At 32.0% G+C, this 17,779-nt stretch overlaps 1 protein-coding gene and 1 long non-coding RNA gene across 18 annotated transcripts in view; one reads left to right on the top strand and one right to left on the bottom strand.

Annotated features, from left to right (window-relative positions):
- LOC100643610 (5-hydroxytryptamine receptor) overlaps nt 1-17,779 on the top strand; it is a 316,367-nt gene that overhangs the window by 224,972 nt on the left and 73,616 nt on the right. The gene's annotated exons all lie outside the window — the stretch shown is intronic.
- Nucleotides 12,410-12,961, bottom strand: LOC125385426. Its single transcript, XR_007224688.1, has 3 exons — nt 12,789-12,961; nt 12,568-12,724; nt 12,410-12,469 (listed from the first exon to the last, which is right to left on the bottom strand). It is a non-coding gene; the product is annotated as an uncharacterized LOC125385426 (long non-coding RNA).

Below are 17,779 nucleotides of genomic sequence, written 5' to 3'. Positions count from 1 at the left end.
ATTGGCAATGTGGATTGCAACAATATTAATACCAACTTTGGTACTTACGTTTCATTAATGTCGCGTTTATGAGGTTGTGTGTGCATTTGTATAACACACATTATAGAAACCTGCTTTGTATTATGAAATATTACTTATATCGATAAGATTTTAAATGTTATGTGATTCGATTTCAATTCTTAATTTGTTTGCGTTTTGCTTTCGATCAATTATCCATTTACTTATTAATCTATTATTTATTTCTGTGGTAGTTAATTGCAATATCTTATTCCTTTATGCATTCTTTGATTTTAACTCCTTGTCCTTTATTGAAAAAGGAAATTTATTTATTTGGAACTTTTTATTTGATGTAATTATTTTCGATTTATTTGGAAGAACATCATGTGCAATTGTAACTGGTAGTTTTACGTAAAACATGTTTCTTTCTGACAAAATCGATTTTATTCTATCGTCCTGCAGGCGATAAAAAATGTGGCGGTGATTATAAAAGTTATTATAAATTAAATGTAAATAGGAGTCATTGGAGAAATCTATTCATCTGTTTTATTTGAATAATAGGACAATAAATTAGTTTATTTGTTATCCATGAATATCGATTTTATATATTTCTTACAATCTATGTTTTGTTATATTTATTTATCATAATTTTATCCAAAATAACTTTTAGTTAATGCTATTATCGAGATACAATAGTTTACAAACATTTTGCTCAAACAAATTCGTTGTGCTTCTATTTGACTCTGAAATATGTATTATATTTTCTCTTATTTTCCTTGAAACTTGGGAAGAGTAGAAAATATTAATGAAATTTGTAGCATAATGATTTTATGCTTTATAAAGTTGTAGAAATGAAAGAATTAGTATTACAGTCTATATATTACATATTCACAGATGTATGATTCTATCTCAAGAATGAAATGTTATTTACTTCTGTTTGTAATAACAGACAACAGTTACATTTTATATCTTTGTATCATAACATAGAAAATTAAAGGGGCGAATAAAACGTATTAATGTAAATATAATAGAATATATCTTAATAAATGGTCCTAAGATACAAGATAGATTCGGAATATATAAATCTCAAAATTAAATTTATTATATCTTGTTACATCTTTTTGTATGAAACTAACAAACGTATTTTTATGTGCAATGATAATGTTTGAACTAAATGAAATTTAAACTTTAATACAAAATAACTTAATTATCACTTCTTTAAGTGATAAATAGGTTAAAGTAGTTTTAAAAAAATGCAGTCATCTAATAATTATTTTTAAAAAATGTTATTTCTTTTACCGTATATAATATACGAATAATGGTCACAGTTTAGGTAATTAATCTCAGCTGGTTAAATTTAATTGTACAACCTAATATTCATACTTGTATTTCCTACAGTATTTAATAACATATTTCTCATTTCAAATGCTCAAGAATTACTTAGAATCTTCTATGACAAAATTAGAATTCATATTTTCAATAATGTCCAAACGTCTAAGCTACTGTGGCATGGGATGAGAAGACAGGAAAACGGAAATCCTTTTCGTGCTGCGAAGCCATATCCTCTTATATGTATATATGTGTATAGAGACATGTATGTACCATTGCGTGTGAAAGATACAACAATGATTTGTGGAACCTATATACTGCGTGACTTATTATACTGCCTTACTTAGTTCCATTATAGAATAAAACTTAAGTGTTCAAACCAGATGTACGATGTTGAAACACACGATAATATGCTCATAATAATGATTGGATTGTTATGTACTCACCTATTACGGTTAAACATTTATTGTTTATTAGAATTTAAATTGTATTTAGTTTAGACGATTGAACTTTGGTAGTGGTATTTCATTGTGCAAAAAGTAACTTTTTGTGATCTTTTTATATTATTAATTTTAATATTTGATTGAACCGTTTTCTTTAAATAACTCCTTGGTGACGAACAGAATAACGTAAAATGAATAACTTTTATAATAACTAATAACATGAATAAAATAGAGCAAATATTAAAATTTATTTCAGTTCATTACGTTATTATTTATTTATTTTTTTATTTCTTATTTATTGTCACATTGACTAATAGTTTCTGTTTATTTCTAAATTTAAAGATAATTGAAGAAAAATTCCTTTCATACAATTTTTCGTCTCAAAGATATTAGCTCCTACTTTTAAATGCCTCGTAAAATCAAAGCTTCAAAAATTTTGAGATCGCAGAAAGGTCGTTTCATGATTTCACGAAGATGTAGATTTACATATTTATTTTTCACATGGGTCAAAATATTGTAATCATAGATTGAAAAGAAAAGCGAAGAGAAACGAAGAGAAACGAAGAGAAACGAAGATAGACTATGATATAATTATTACGCTTAAATAAAATAATAGTCTTATCAAAAAATTTTAATATAAATGGACACTCAGTGTCTAAGAATTATAGTTTATGAATTTATGAATGAACAGATGTAGCATTTGTAGATTAATTTCGTTTTCTCAGTGAAAATCTATCATTATAAATTATCATATCATTATCATATCATTATCAATTATCATTATCATTAAATAATTATCATTATAAATAATGTATCAAAAGGCATTGCAATTAATTATATTATTAATGAATATGTTATCTCCTGCAATGAGGAAGTGCTACTTGGAACAATCAATATCGATGAAGGAGAACAAAGTAATGAACGTGCCTTTGTTATCGAGCAAAATTCATTATCTAACGTAATTAGGTACATGTTATGCATGTGCGCGCTGTGTCTTTGAACGCTACTTAATACTGATAAGATTTTAAGATTTCATGTCTCTTTTATATTCTTTGATTATAGTTATATAAGCAAACCTCAGATTTGTGAAAAATATAATAAAATAAAATGAATATCAAAGTTTCTATAATGCTATGTTTATTTTTACTTTGTTTTTAGAGGGTAACAATAATTTTACTATAAAATCGATTCATTGTAGTATGTACAATATAGGTTTGTACAAAATATTTATATGGTGACTACAAAAAGTATTTGCACGTATGCTTATTTTTAAATGAAACACGTTTTACCTGCTTCTATATTTCATTTTCATAGTATCAAATTTTTGCAGCCATATATACGAAAATACTACTAAATGATGCAAATTTAATACACTTAGATGTAATTAATTAATGTTGAGGTCATTAGATGTATAAACAGAGAAACGCGTGGATAAATTGTAAGGTAGAAAATATAATTTAATACAGAAGTGTAATTACAAGTAGGAATATAATTTGAGCTGGTCCAGATCCGCACGCTAGCAGTGTTACCCTATAACTGAAACCCCCGAAGCCAACGTCGCCTGTCTACTGTTTATGGTCCTTTGTCTGTCGATGGCTTCAGTGCTTGAGAAAACTGAAATGACCAGATGTAGAGTTTTCTTAGAAGCGGTGACCACTTCAACAATTAATATATACATAAAAGCAAATACACAAAATACATACTATACAATTTTTCAGTAACTTCATTTGGCGTGATACAATGACATGGTTTATAATAGTTTATATTGTTGATTCTAGTTGGATCTAATGATTCAATCTAAAGGGTATTTTCTTTTTAGTCTGCGGATCTGGTCCGTCGTGTCAAGTAGTTGGGTGACTAATGGGTTGTGGTGGTTGTTGACTCTTGTGTTATATCTGCTTCTGAATTTGTATATTTCTTCTTTGACTGTGGGTATCTTGAGGTCGCGTGAAAATACATTCTGCAATCATTTCATTTTTGGTAATACTATACCCCAGTAATATACTATTTCCATTTACAAATCATCTATACCGCATTCACGTTACATTTCCTCATTACATTACATTTTATGGTATTAATTCTATTTATTAGGTCATCTCATAAGTTCGTGCCGACCTTTGTGTATACATTTCATATTTTAAAGAAAAACAAGAGAACTTTTATCGAGACGGAATAATGAAAAATGGGAAGAAGTTGTACAATGAGAGGGGGATTACATTTTTTCATGAAACTGAAAGGTATGTAAACAATCTTAACATATATAATCGCTCGAAAAACGACACGAACTTATAGGATGACCTAATGTGAATCATCAAATGGATAGAATAAAATCTATAAAATATCAAAATACTTCACACTAAAAATCCTAAAATTGAAACTACACTCTGTGGTGTACAAGATTTCATTGTGTACATCCTATTTTTATCGCACAAACCAATCCACTCCGAACTAAATCTCCAAATCTTCTTTAATCTTCTCGCAATCAACATAGCGCAATCGCAAAATCTAATCGGAAGGGGCGAGATTATACGTTATTCTTCGTCCAAGCTTTCACCTCTAATTTTTTATCGAAATGTCGAGCTGTTCGACTGGCGATTTTTACCTAACTGATGTTTCGAAGCCATAATTCGCGAAAGGTTTCGATTTATTTCAAGCCAAAATACAAAAAGCTGACAAAAGAATGACTGAACAGTACGTAGATTGTAAGAATCAAGATTGCATGATATTTCACTTCGTCTGGAAGTTTCATGTATCAGCTTTAATTCCCTATCAGACTGGTCGATTAGCGAGATTAGAGTTTTGTCTAATCGATGTCTTGAAGCTACACGATAACTTGTGGAAGGATTCAATTCATTTGGAGTTTCTTGAGAGAATTTTTCGACGTCATCGTCTTCCTATTTGTATCGTGAGAAGTTCACTCTAAGAAAGCGACCCTCATTAACAATAATGAGTGTTAGCTCTGTTGACGAAGCAGTTGAAATAATAATTATCCTGTGGCTTCTTCTTTCCTTCACCCAGGACGAACATGCTTAAAGCAGTCTTGTCCAACCCAAGAGCTGATTTATCCTATTTATTCAGAAACAAATCACTATTGAAACAGTTTTGTAGTTGTGTTAACCGTTTGATACGATCTTTGAATTTTCATATTCTAATTTTCGTCCTGCTTTAAAGGATAGATCAATGTTGCAAGAAAAATATTAAAAGATCAAGACAAATTTCTTCGTCAAATTGAAAGAAGAGATCATGAATATTAATAGCGGTTCTTCCATGTTTTAAGCTGTTTCGAAATTGAGAAATTTTTTAATGATAGAAAAACAGGATGGCGTTGAAAGGCTGAATTGAAAATTAATTTAAATCTCTCAGACGGAGAAGCAATTAAATCCATCTCCCTCCTGAATTTCTGAATACTAATTTTCGGATGTGCATAAATGATAAAGATTAAGGCTGGGGACACGCAATTGTTGAAACGATAACTGTTGCGACGAACGCTATTTCGTGTATTTGTAGACAGTACACGCTCGTTTCTGTTTTTTTTTCTTTTTTTTTTTGCGTCAATTGGCAAATGAAGTGCAGGAAATATGGAGGTTTGTGAGATTGTAACGTTTTCACACATGACGTACATACATATTTATAAATTTGAAAGGCAGACGAAAGAGGAAAACGAGCAAATTGCGAATGCGTCCCATAAATATGGAACGATACCAATATGGACACTACTTTACGCTTTACAAACAACTGCATGAAGATCTACGTTACACCTTTTTTTCTATCTCGCTAATTAATGACCCAGTGTCAGTGTTATTCGATATTTCTCTTGTTTCTAATAACAAACTAAAGCGATGACTATTTCGCATGGTTATCAAACAGTCGACATCTGACAGTATATTCGTGTGACTTGTATTCACGGGTGTACAATTCAGTGCGATACATGTTCAACATCCGTTCTAATATAAATATGTCGATGAAAAAATAATGGACATTGCGCCGTACGTTGCCAGTGATGTACGTTCCTAACATATAAGTTCTAATAAACGACAATATATTTCTATAACGCGTCGGATATATATATTTCTATAACGGATGTCGCGTCCATATTCATGTGTCCCAAAAGGAAAATCATAAAAAATGACTTTCAGAAAAAACTTCATTCGTCATTATATGTGCCCTTCTATGCAGTGTAAGTTTGTCTCTGGAGAGTTTGCACGCTACCATTAATAATAGAGATATTTAGATGTTTCCGTAAAGCCATAAAGCAAATGTTAATTTGGATTATTTCAATTATTACATTGTATATAATTAAATCTTTTAATTTCTACATTCGTTAGATTATTGAAATTTTTATATCATCTTTCCTCTTCTATTTCCTCTTTACTGTATATTTTCCATATTTTATAGAAATAATATAATAAATAATTTCCATAAATAGGCTGCTTGATATTAATGACACATACAATAATAATAATTAATATCATAATTAAAACACTATACAAATACATTAATACAGTACAGCGATAATTAGACTGCGGATTTTCATGGAAATTCATATTTTTGAGAATATAATTAAAAAAGTAAAATCACGGTAGACAATTGTTTCACCTACCAAGTAGTACAGAAAGCATTATACTCTGGATATTTTATATATTTCTTTATATTATGCGCATTCTATGCAATTTTGCACTTTGCATTTGCAATTTGCTATAAATGCATAAAAATCCAGTCAGTTAAATAATAATACTTAAATTACGTACGCATATATAATATGACACAGAAGAGAACAAATAGAATATAGAGATTTATCCACTGATGAAAAATTTGAAGAGCAACAATGGACAGAATGCATAAATGTATAAAAATCTGCGATTAAAGTGTTATAAATATAACATTCGTTGTAACATTTAATAGCTAACCAATTTCTATGTTATATTTTTTAATTATCATCGCAAAAATATAAATCATAAATTGTACAAATATCCGCAATATAATGGTACATAAATAAATTAAATTTTTAAAATATAGGTCCATGTATATGAACACATAACCATCAAGTCATATAGGCGTGTACAAGGTTGAAACAGTTTGTCATTCTCACATATTCTTCTCTATTTTAACCAGTCATGTTGGATCTATAGATCTTTTTCAGCACTCTCTGTCTAAAGAGAACAATACTATATGTATATCATAATGAGCCCCATCCATGAGCAGAACTTTGTGAGAAGAACTCGTTGCTTACGCAATGCCACCGAATAAACTAGTTTCTGGTCTCGCGTCGATGTGATACGTGAAGCGTTTGTTAGACGAAATTCTGGGCTTGCGACGCGAGGTGTGTTCGACATGGGCGACAAGTACCTGGTTAGAAAACGCGATTTGCTTCTTCGATCAAAACTTATGCAAATTTTTCCTGGGTGCTCAGTATGGCGCGATTTTTATGAAAATTGACCGACTTTCTCAAAGGAGAACACGGTCTATATACGCATATGGATCAAGTTTAATAGGGATGAAAACTCATCTTGACTTTACCGCAGGGACGAAGAATTTTTTTCAAGTGGAGGAAGTTATTAAGGTTGTTCTTATTAAATTCTTTCCGGACTTATTGGCTTTCATTTCGGTATTTGTTAAATATATTATTTTTAAGTGGATTTCGTAGCATTGCAATAGACTATCTTGGACTGGATGACTCAGTGTTATTTATCGAGTATCGTCATATTCCTATATGCATAGTCATAAATAAAGCTAGATATATATGTTGGGTTTTCATTAGAATTTTGGGCGCGTGATAATTCTTCATTTGAATTAGCCATCGTGTGGCACAACAGAGATTATTATATTTACATGTATAAATATGATTTGTACAAAGTTTAACGAATAATTAGCTTAACGATTAATTAGTTTAACGAATAATAAGTTTAACGAATGCTTCTGACAATGTTTTTGGGTTCAATAACAAACCCACGGTCAACGGGAAACTCTTTGTACAATAGAATATATTTTGTAACACATAGTGACGTTAGCTCAGGCGCTCGGTTACTTTCTGACAGACTCACAAGACGATATCAGCAAACTCTCGAAGGTGATCACAAGAATAAAAGACTGATACGATCACATTTGTCAATTATATATTGATTGGGGATATGTTGTTAATACAGCGTGTGTCCCACAATACTGGCAATTCTCTGTTAGGTAAAACGTGCATCCCGTGACCGTGGCTACGTTCGGCGACCAGTTATGTCACCTCGAGCACAAGTATTGAGATCTTCCCAAAGAAAAGTCCGATGTCCCTACATCTCCGACATATATAATAAATAAATATAATTTCTTTTGCGTTCCATCAGCATATTGCCTTTTCAATAAAATCTTATAGCTTGTATCTTAGTAAGTTTATGTTACAAATGTAAAAACTAATTTGTTTCATAACGAATAAGAATAATGCTTTTGAAAAGCTAAGTCGATGAACCTTACATCGTCATTCATATTAATGTAATAAATATAGGTACATTTTTATATATACAAAATAATATATAATATACAGTATTATATATGTTTACATAATACAGTTACAGTACACCTAACATAATTGGAATGAATTAATTTGCCACGTGATGTGATTAAATTATTTATACAACTGTTAATAGTCTAGAATTATACTAAAATATTAGGAAAGTACGATTTAAGTGAAAAACTAAACTAAATTTAAAAAAAATGACAAAAATATTTAGTAAAGATATAACATTTCTTACAAAAAATTTCAAAAATTTATAGACCTCCATGAATGTGAGTTATATTTGAAAACTGAAATTTAACAATACTATTGTTCGATCACTATAATTTATTAATTGAACGGGGAAAGATTCCCTTTTGCAAGGGTGATATGAAATAATAAGTGTCGTAGTGAAATAGTCGCTACGAGACAGTAAGACAAATGTATAAATACGCTGAGCTGAAACTACGTTAATGCATCGCTCAGCTTAGCTAAGGCTACATAACTAACATATATATCGGAGATGAGAGGACATCGGGACCTTTCTTTTGGAATTTCTGGGAAGATCCTCAATACTTTAATCTAGACTATTTATTATAGCTATACTTAAATGATAAAACTTAGAAATAGTTGTTATGATTCAATCCTATTATGTTTGCCTGAAATTCGTGATGGTGGGCTTGGGCTCGAGATGACACAACTGGTAGCCGAACATAGCCACGGTCACGGGATGAACGTTTTTACCTAACAGAGAAGTGTCAATATTGTGGGACACGCGTTGTATTAACAATCAAACCCCGGGTAGGAGCAATGTCTAGTACATTCTCTAGATGTCTAGTCTTAGTATTAGTTCTGTCTAGTATTCTCTACAATGTCTAGTCACGCTCTACGCGGGTCTGCCTAGCAACGGCGGCTGGAATTTTGTTGATATCCCCGGCCAATATGCAACGAACAAACGCGATCGTAAGAAGAGGAAAATTCCCATCAGTCTTTTATTCTTGCGATCACCTTGAAGAGTTTGCACATCGTCTTTACGTGCATTATTATACCGAGCGTCACAGCAAACGTTACTTTGTGCTTCAAAATATACTTTACGTTTAACAAAGAGTTATCCCGTTGACTGTGGATTCGTTATTGAACCTAAGAACATTGTCACTAACATCTCGAGTGTTTAATCACCACTATTTGTCAAACTTTGTAAAAATCGATATTTATACCAGTAAATATAATCTGTATTGTACAACGATGGCTAGTCCGAATGAAGATTCCTTACACGCCCATAAACTTAACGCTAACTCGACATATATATATAAGGCTACATAAACCATCTTTTCAAGATTGTTGGTTGAGGTGGAAGAGCTGAAATGTTAATGCTATTGTATAAAGTATTGCTTAACTTACATATATAGGTTATAGCGCTTATATGGCCAAATCTGGAGAAGGACGGAGAATGGAATAACAAGGAAGAGCTAGAAAAGTGAGATGGAAATTGATAATACTGTGGTTAGTCGATAAATCCATTTAAGATTTTGAATAGAAAAATAGTTTTGTCAGCCAATCGTCTGGTACAAAGTGAATAAAATCTATATTTTACCATGATATGAGTGTAGTCGTGGTCATGGACACTCAATGAGCAGCGGGATTTATAAGCAAAGAACCTCAGAGAAAAGTGCTATCTTATCTAGCTGGTTTCTTTGTTTGACCGTAAGGGGTTGCCATACAGAATTATATAAGAAGATAACCATTGACTCTCGTATATAGGTATCAATTTTCAAATAATATCAACTAGTTATTTTTTAATATTTTTTATGTCATATAACTTTACTGATTTAAATAAGCAAGTAATTATTGCTTAGAAATTCAAATCAGAAAAGTTATTTATAATAAAACGGAAACTCACGCATTAATAATGACGATAGACAAACTTTGTGAATTAGATTATAAAATTTTATTTCCTCTTCTTTTCTAGTTTCCCCATAGAGCTCATTCAATCAACAATCAAAATTATCTATTATATTTAATAAGCGTCCCTTTAAAAATATTTAAGAAACTCCACGCACAATGCAGCGTTCCGTTTCATTCAATTAAAGTTAAATTGTACAAGCTTTGTCGTTTGTTTTTCTTCCTATTGATAATCGTAAACATTAAAAATTAATGAAAGCAATCGATAAGCAATGTTTGTGTCAAAATGACTTTTTTTTAAATAACTAATCTTCTTTAAAAAAAAGCATTGGTTATGAAAATTACACGAATAAGAACATGACAAGAAATTTTCCTTGAATTATCCACAAACACTTTTTTTTTTATTTGTTAGAATATTTACAATCAATTCTCGTTGAGAATTTTCAGTAACTTCATTTGGCGTGATACAATGACATGGTTTATAATAGTTTATGTTGTTGATTCTAGTTGGATCTAATGATTCAATCTAAAGGTTATTTTCTTTTTAGTCTGCGGATCTGGTCCATCGTGTCAAGTAGTTGGGTGACTAATGGATTGTGGTGGTTGTTGACTCTTGCGTTATATCTGCTTCTGAACTTGTATATTTCTTCTTTGACTGTGGGTATCTTGAGATCGCGGTGGATTGTTTCTTTGGTAACATAGCAGGGTGCATTTATTAGGGATCTTAGCGTTTTCGATTGGAAGCGTTGGAGTATTTCAATGTTGGAATTACTTGCTGTTCCCCATAGTTGGATTACGTAGGTACAGACAGGTTTTATTATGGTCTTATAGAGCGTAATTTTGTTCTGCGTGCTTAGGTTGGAGCAACGGCCAATGAGCCAATAAAATTTTTTGAGTATGTCCCTAAGTTGCTTCGATTTGTCTGTGATGTGTTGTTTCCATGTTAATCTCCTGTCCAGAGTCATGCCCAGGTATCTAACTGTGTCGTTGTTAGGAACTGTTATATTGTTAATGGTGACCTGAGGGCAGGTTTGTTTTCGCAGCGTGAAGGTTACATGTGTGGATTTTTTTTCATTAATTTTGAAACCCCATTTATGGAACCACTGTTCCATAAAGTCAAGACCTCGTTGGAGAGTGGATGAAGCAATTATCAGGTTAGCGTGGGACGCTAATAGCGCTGTGTCGTCAGCAAATGTTGCTATAGTCATATCTGTTGATATTGGTAAATCTGCAGTGTAGATGGAGAACAGCAGAGGTCCGAGGACACTACTTTGGGGTATGCCCGCTTCTATTGGGAATGTTGTGGTAGTGGCGTCTAAGTATTTAACCATGAATTGTCTTTTGGTTAGGTAGGACTTTAGGATGGAGTAGTAAGTGTGTGGTAGGATTTTTTTAAGTTTGTAAAGAAGCCCTTCATGCCATACATCTACAAACACTTTAATTGGATACTTATCGTCGCATGAGAATGAAAGTGTATTTATCCTCTATCATTCTTCGAAAATTTTCCAAGCAATTTAATCCTTTTGTCTGAAGACCCTATATATCAGGTCTGTAAGTATGAAACCGGAATTTGCCTATAGATGGCCCTAGCTGATAATGTAGTTATCACTAAACTGCGCCAAAAGTCTTTGTTGACATCTCACAAACATTTTCGACTCAGAACAATACAAGTTTCATGCAACAGCATAGTTTTAATAGCGTTGAACATGTCGAATTTTGTGCCTGGAAACTACGATTTGCGGACAGCATTGATTTTTTGTTACCATTTGAAGAAAACTGCTGCAGAATCGCATCGAATGCTTGTCGAAGCTTACGATGAGCATGCTCTTGGTAAATCACAGTGCTTTGAGTGGTTTAAAAAATTCAGAAGTGGCAATTTTAACGTGAGGAACGAAGAACGTGGATCAGAAGGGTGTGATCTATTACGAGCTGTTAAAACCTGGCGAAACCGTTAATACTGAACGCTACCGACAACAAATGATCGATTTGAATCAAGCTTTGCGTGAAAAACGACCAGAATAACAAAAAAGGCAACACAAAGTAATTTTGCTTCATGATAATGCACCATTACATACAACAAAACAGGTGAAGGAAACGATTGAAGGGTTCAGTTGGGAAATACTTTCGCACGCGGCTTACTCACCAAACTTGGCTCCGTCCGATTACTATTTATTTGTATCGATGGGACACGCACTTTCTGACCAGCATTTCACTTCTTATGAAAATGTACGAAAATGGCTCGATGACTGGTTTGCCTCAAAAGAGCGACAGTTTTTTCGGCGTGGCATCCACCAATTGCCAGACAGGTGGGAAAAATGTATAGCTAGCGATGGGCAATATTTCGTATAAAATATTTTTAGTCATTTTCATACAATAAACGTGTATTTTCTATACAAAAATTCCGGTTTCATATTTACATACCTGGTATATGCATCCTTTCCTCGCAACTTTTCATCTTGAACGAAATAAAAGTTATGATCGGTCACAATTATGTGATTGACGTCGCAATATGTCAACGTGAATATGCCCATTCAAAGGTTTCTTCACTCGGTGATGAAGCATCGAGAGCACGTTCACCCTAGTTCATTAGCGAAACCGTATTTTACGTTTAAGAATAAGCAATATCTTCGTTTATTACTTACCGGTTACATATACCGTTCCATAACACTAGCTATAATTTTTCGAACCGACGTATCGCTGTTATTTTGTTATCCTTGAACTCAATGTTAAAGGGAATTACATCGGAACGGAACACTATCCGTTAGACTCGACTATGTTATCGATGACATATCTACCATGGAGATAAAATTGTCGCCTGTTGGACTGGAAGCCGCGGAGTTAGCAAAGTGAAAACACGTATTATCTCCAAAAAGACGAATAACACAGTTACGGAAGTTTGCGTGGAAACAATATTTTTCTTTTGATTATTTTTTCCTAGGACTTCTGTCAGATAAGAAACTTTGAAATTGCAAACTTTGTGATGTCTGACATTGATAGTTTGATAATTGTTTGTAAGTTTGGCAGGTATGACTACTTTTTTTGTTTTCTATATTTTTTCAGTTAATATAGCCTTGATCTGATCGTCAAGTTATAGTTTATGATCAATATTTGCAATTATTATCATTTCGGATAAATTAAGTTGCGAGAAAGTAAGATTATTATAAACATTTCTGTCTTCCCCCCCCCCAAATATTAACAACAGTTAGTTGATAAAAGTTCAATAAAATTAAATTTTGCTATATCGAACAAAAATTATTCAATTTTATATTTTTATACTGTAACATTTATTATGACAAAGCAAATTAGAAAAAATGCAGTATCTGAATAAAGTTTTCGAACTTCTTTTACTTTCTTTGTTTATAATGATACAGTCTAATTGTAGGCTTTAAATAAATTTATGACATTAATGGAAAATTCCTATATTTTAGTATCCTCGGTGATTTCCTAGTTTGCCTACATATAATAATAATAAGTCAAGAATCGATCCTAATTTCTGTTATTAAAGAAACGGAATTGCATTCCCTTTGTACAGTTCCAATGTTATCCAATGTTATCCATATTCCAATGTTATAGCGCGTGAAATTGGTTTTGTATATTTATTATATATTTTATGGCGCAAACTTTACAACATTTACATATACATAATATCTGAAAGATTGACTATTGTTTTGTGGAGAGAGAATTGGAATATTTTTAATTAGGTTGTTATGGAGTTTCATTAAGTATATATTATACACTTCTTAGTATGATGTGACACTATAGCATTTGCCACTTTTATGAATGCCACACTTATTTAAATAACACGTTGCTTGAAAAGGTCCTAAAATGTATCATACATTGATGAATTGATAAAATATCTAATACATTGTAGGCTCCTTACGTTGTACGAAGTAAACGTTTAGTAAAAATTTGTTAAATAATCATATCAATATTTTGTCATTTTTTGTGCTCAATCAGATATAATAATTTCGAATCACCTTGAGGATTATACACTAAATTCGAGCTACTAACTAATTCAATGCAACAAGAACTCTTAATAGTGGAAACTACAAAGTACTGCTTAGATGTCCTAAAAACGTGATATTTTATTCAGTTTTGTTGATTCATCAATTATAATTGAGTTGAGCATGAAAGCATATAAAAAATTCTATTATTACAACTACACTTCAAATAAATTAAAATATTACTAACACTCATTTTTAATACCTTGCACGATAGTATTTACAAAGAGATTGTTTTTTGTGAAATAGTATATCACATTTTTTTCTAACAAACTTTGCTTTTATTTGATGTTTGTTATAAAATAGTATTCTATTGTGTAATTAATCAGTTATGTTGTTTACAATGATATTGTGCTTCTTGTACTATTTGTGGTGAAAGTGTGTTTAAGGAACCAAGAAAATTTCCTAGTCGATTAATCTAAGGACGGAAGTTAGTGACATAAATGCACATGCAACGTGTCATTAGAGTAACTGTAAGTTACTAAACAATGGTAACGACGGTACATGCCGAACCACAAACGGTTCGTCTAATTGCTATGCGTACATTCCATGTGAAATTATTCAGAGAATAGTGGAATAATATATAGGCATAAGGGAAAAGAAAACTTATGTTAGTGATAAATAATTCGTCTTATTATCATTATAATATCTTTGAAGAAAATGTGTATAATCTAGAAATTGCCCTTTTTTTCAATTTTGCTACAAAGTATATAATGGATAATTGTCTGTTTAAATACTTTTGTAATATTTGCAAAGGATATGTTCGCAATAAAATAAGTACTCCTTGTCTTCTTTAAAATTTTGACGATATAACCACAATGCAAAAAAAAAAAAAAATATGGACGGCGGTTTTAAAATAATATAAAAATAATAATATAAAATAATAATAAATAATAATAAGAGACGTATCGGCTTTTTCCAGTCTTTCGGTTTGCATCACAGCTGTTAATGTTTCGAGTCACAGGGCTTGTATTTCTTTATCTGTTGAATTGTTCGGATTTTATTAACACACACTTTGGGTTCCGTTAAATCGGACAATCAGGAAGGCCACTTGAAATTGGAAGATCGCGAATTTTAATTATTCAACAATTTAATTACGTTTACTCTTTGCTCCGCTGTGAATTTATCTATCATAATTTTCCAAAGGACAAACTTTAAAAATTTGGAAAAAATATTTTTAAATATACAATAGAAAAAGGATTGTAAAATCTTTTAATGAAAAAGTGACTTATGGGCTACCCTGTATAGAAGACAAAAGTATCCGTATGGGGCAATTAATTAATATAAGTATCCGCTCTGTTATTCTATGTTATGAATAATATTTTGGAGGCTTCTCTTGTTAACAATCAATTACCTGCAATCAAGTGGACATAAACAATACTAAGTTTTGACTAAGTTTTGTCTAGACGAAATATTATCTTACTAAATTGACAAAGAACACGATTAACGTTTATTTGTGTATATTTATTGCTATAAGTATCCGCGTATAACATACAATTGCACATATTTGGACTTAATAATATAGAAAATATTGCTTTCCTTATTTCTACGTTTCAAGTGTACGTATATTTTTACCCCTTACTATAGCCGTGTCTCATTACATTCGCAAAGAAATTTCAAAATATCTTACATAACAGACATAACATATTCACGAAAGGTTTCTAGAAATGCCCAAAAAATTTACGAAAGACAAAACATTATCTTCATTTATAAAATTTAATACAATATCGGAAATTGTGTCGAGAACGAACGTACAGATTAGATAGGACTAAGTAAAGTCAGAGTAGATGTCAACTAAGTAAAAATGCGATTATAAGCGAACAAATAAGAAAAAAAAGTCGTTATTGTAGTATCGGGGAAAATTTAGGTATACATTTTTTCCTGATACTATTTATAATTTGTAATTTATTTACGATAAATTAGTTATACTGATATTAATTAGACAGAAAACGATGATTGTTTAATTTGGAACTAAATGTAACAATCTTACTCCAATTCGACCACTCTCGCAACTCGACAACGCTAACAACTCAATCTCTCAACAACGCTAACACCTTTCGCAACACGACAACGCTAACAACTCTACTCTCCAACTCATTCTCACTTCTCGATCAACAACAACTTTTTAAATTCAAATCGCCCCATTAGCGTTATTTTTTCCTCTCTCTAATCCCATCCTGTTAACGCTCCGCAAGGACTAGATGACTTTAGTCACATAAGCTTTTTTCCCTATGTAAACTAACAACCGAAGGACAGACGACATTGTTTTGATCGATCCCTAATCAGGCTTTTTCCTCACGATACTACATTATATATACATAACAGTAAAATAACACATCTATTCGTAGGTAGCGAGTTGTTAGAAAAGAAACATCCAGACAATATCAGATGATATCGTGGAAGGGTATAATGTGACATGAGAAGCGAGTCCTCCCCTTGGGCCATAATAGTTTGCGCGTGACAGACGAAATAGACTCGAGAAACAAGATGGGTTTGAGTCAAAGGCGCGTGATCTCATATCAGATTCGCTTACTCTACTCATCCATACTCTGAATTCGCATGCGGAAGGATGATGTAGAGCGTTTCGAAAGCGCGTCTATCAGAAGGAATGGTATATATTTACCACATACCGGCGTCAAGTCTGAAATAGATATATATATGTATAGAAGTATCGGATCTCGTTTGGAGTTGCATGAAAATGAGGTGAAACACCGATAAGGAGTTCCATTTCCTCGTCCAATAAAATAAAGCAGTCTACAAAAGCTTAACACCTCGATACATTTCGAATTTTCCGCTAGAGATAACCTTCAAGTCATTTACTTGTATATAGCTATATAGCCGATGAAGTCATGTTTGAAATGAGAGAACATTTCGCTACTTACTTAACTTGAGTCACGAGAATAAACGGAATTGTACTGCTGATTAAAATGGGTAATGTCGTCTTTGGAAATTGTAAAGTCCCATTACTTGATTTTGAAACTGATGTTCAATATGTGGTTAGTTTTAAAGATATAGTGTTCAGACGAACAGAAACGTGAGGATATTCGTATGAAGATGCTGATTTTAAGTTGGTACATTAACATTCAGAACGATTTCTTTTCAATAATTGTAACAATGTCGCGGCGAAAGTTGTTCGCAACATGAGAAGTTCGCAAACAGTTGTAGAATTTTTCAGAAGTGAGCAATTCGTTGTAGACCCTGCATGTTATGTGCACATGAAAATTTTGAAGATTAACGCATTCTCTGAAAATCTATTGCTTACAATAGTTGCGTATTTGATAATAAAACGAGTGTCGGGAGAGAAAGGAAGCGTTAATGCTGGCAGAAAAAGATTTTCAAAAACAAGAATCATGCCAAATGGAACAGGTTTAATAAACCGTTTATTATAAAACGAAGTAAGATTTAAAAACTTGACAAAAATTCTAACGTCATACGATGACCGTGAAAAATTACTCAACATAATTGCGCAGCAAATATAACCAATTTCAACTGACGAAAGATTATGCATCACATTATGTTCTTTAGAAACGGATCATCCGTTTCTAAATTCTTATGTAATGTACGTGTATGTGAAGCTTTATTAGGAGGCGACAAAGTTCTGTGACGGTGAAAAGCTTTCACGTGTTAGGTAC

This window comes from Bombus terrestris, chromosome 7 (assembly GCF_910591885.1).
Source record: "Bombus terrestris chromosome 7, iyBomTerr1.2, whole genome shotgun sequence".
In the NCBI taxonomy this organism is placed as follows: Eukaryota; Metazoa; Arthropoda; class Insecta; order Hymenoptera; family Apidae; genus Bombus; species Bombus terrestris.
Note: the sequence above shows the minus strand (reverse complement) of the source record. Positions and strands in the feature narration are given on the sequence as shown.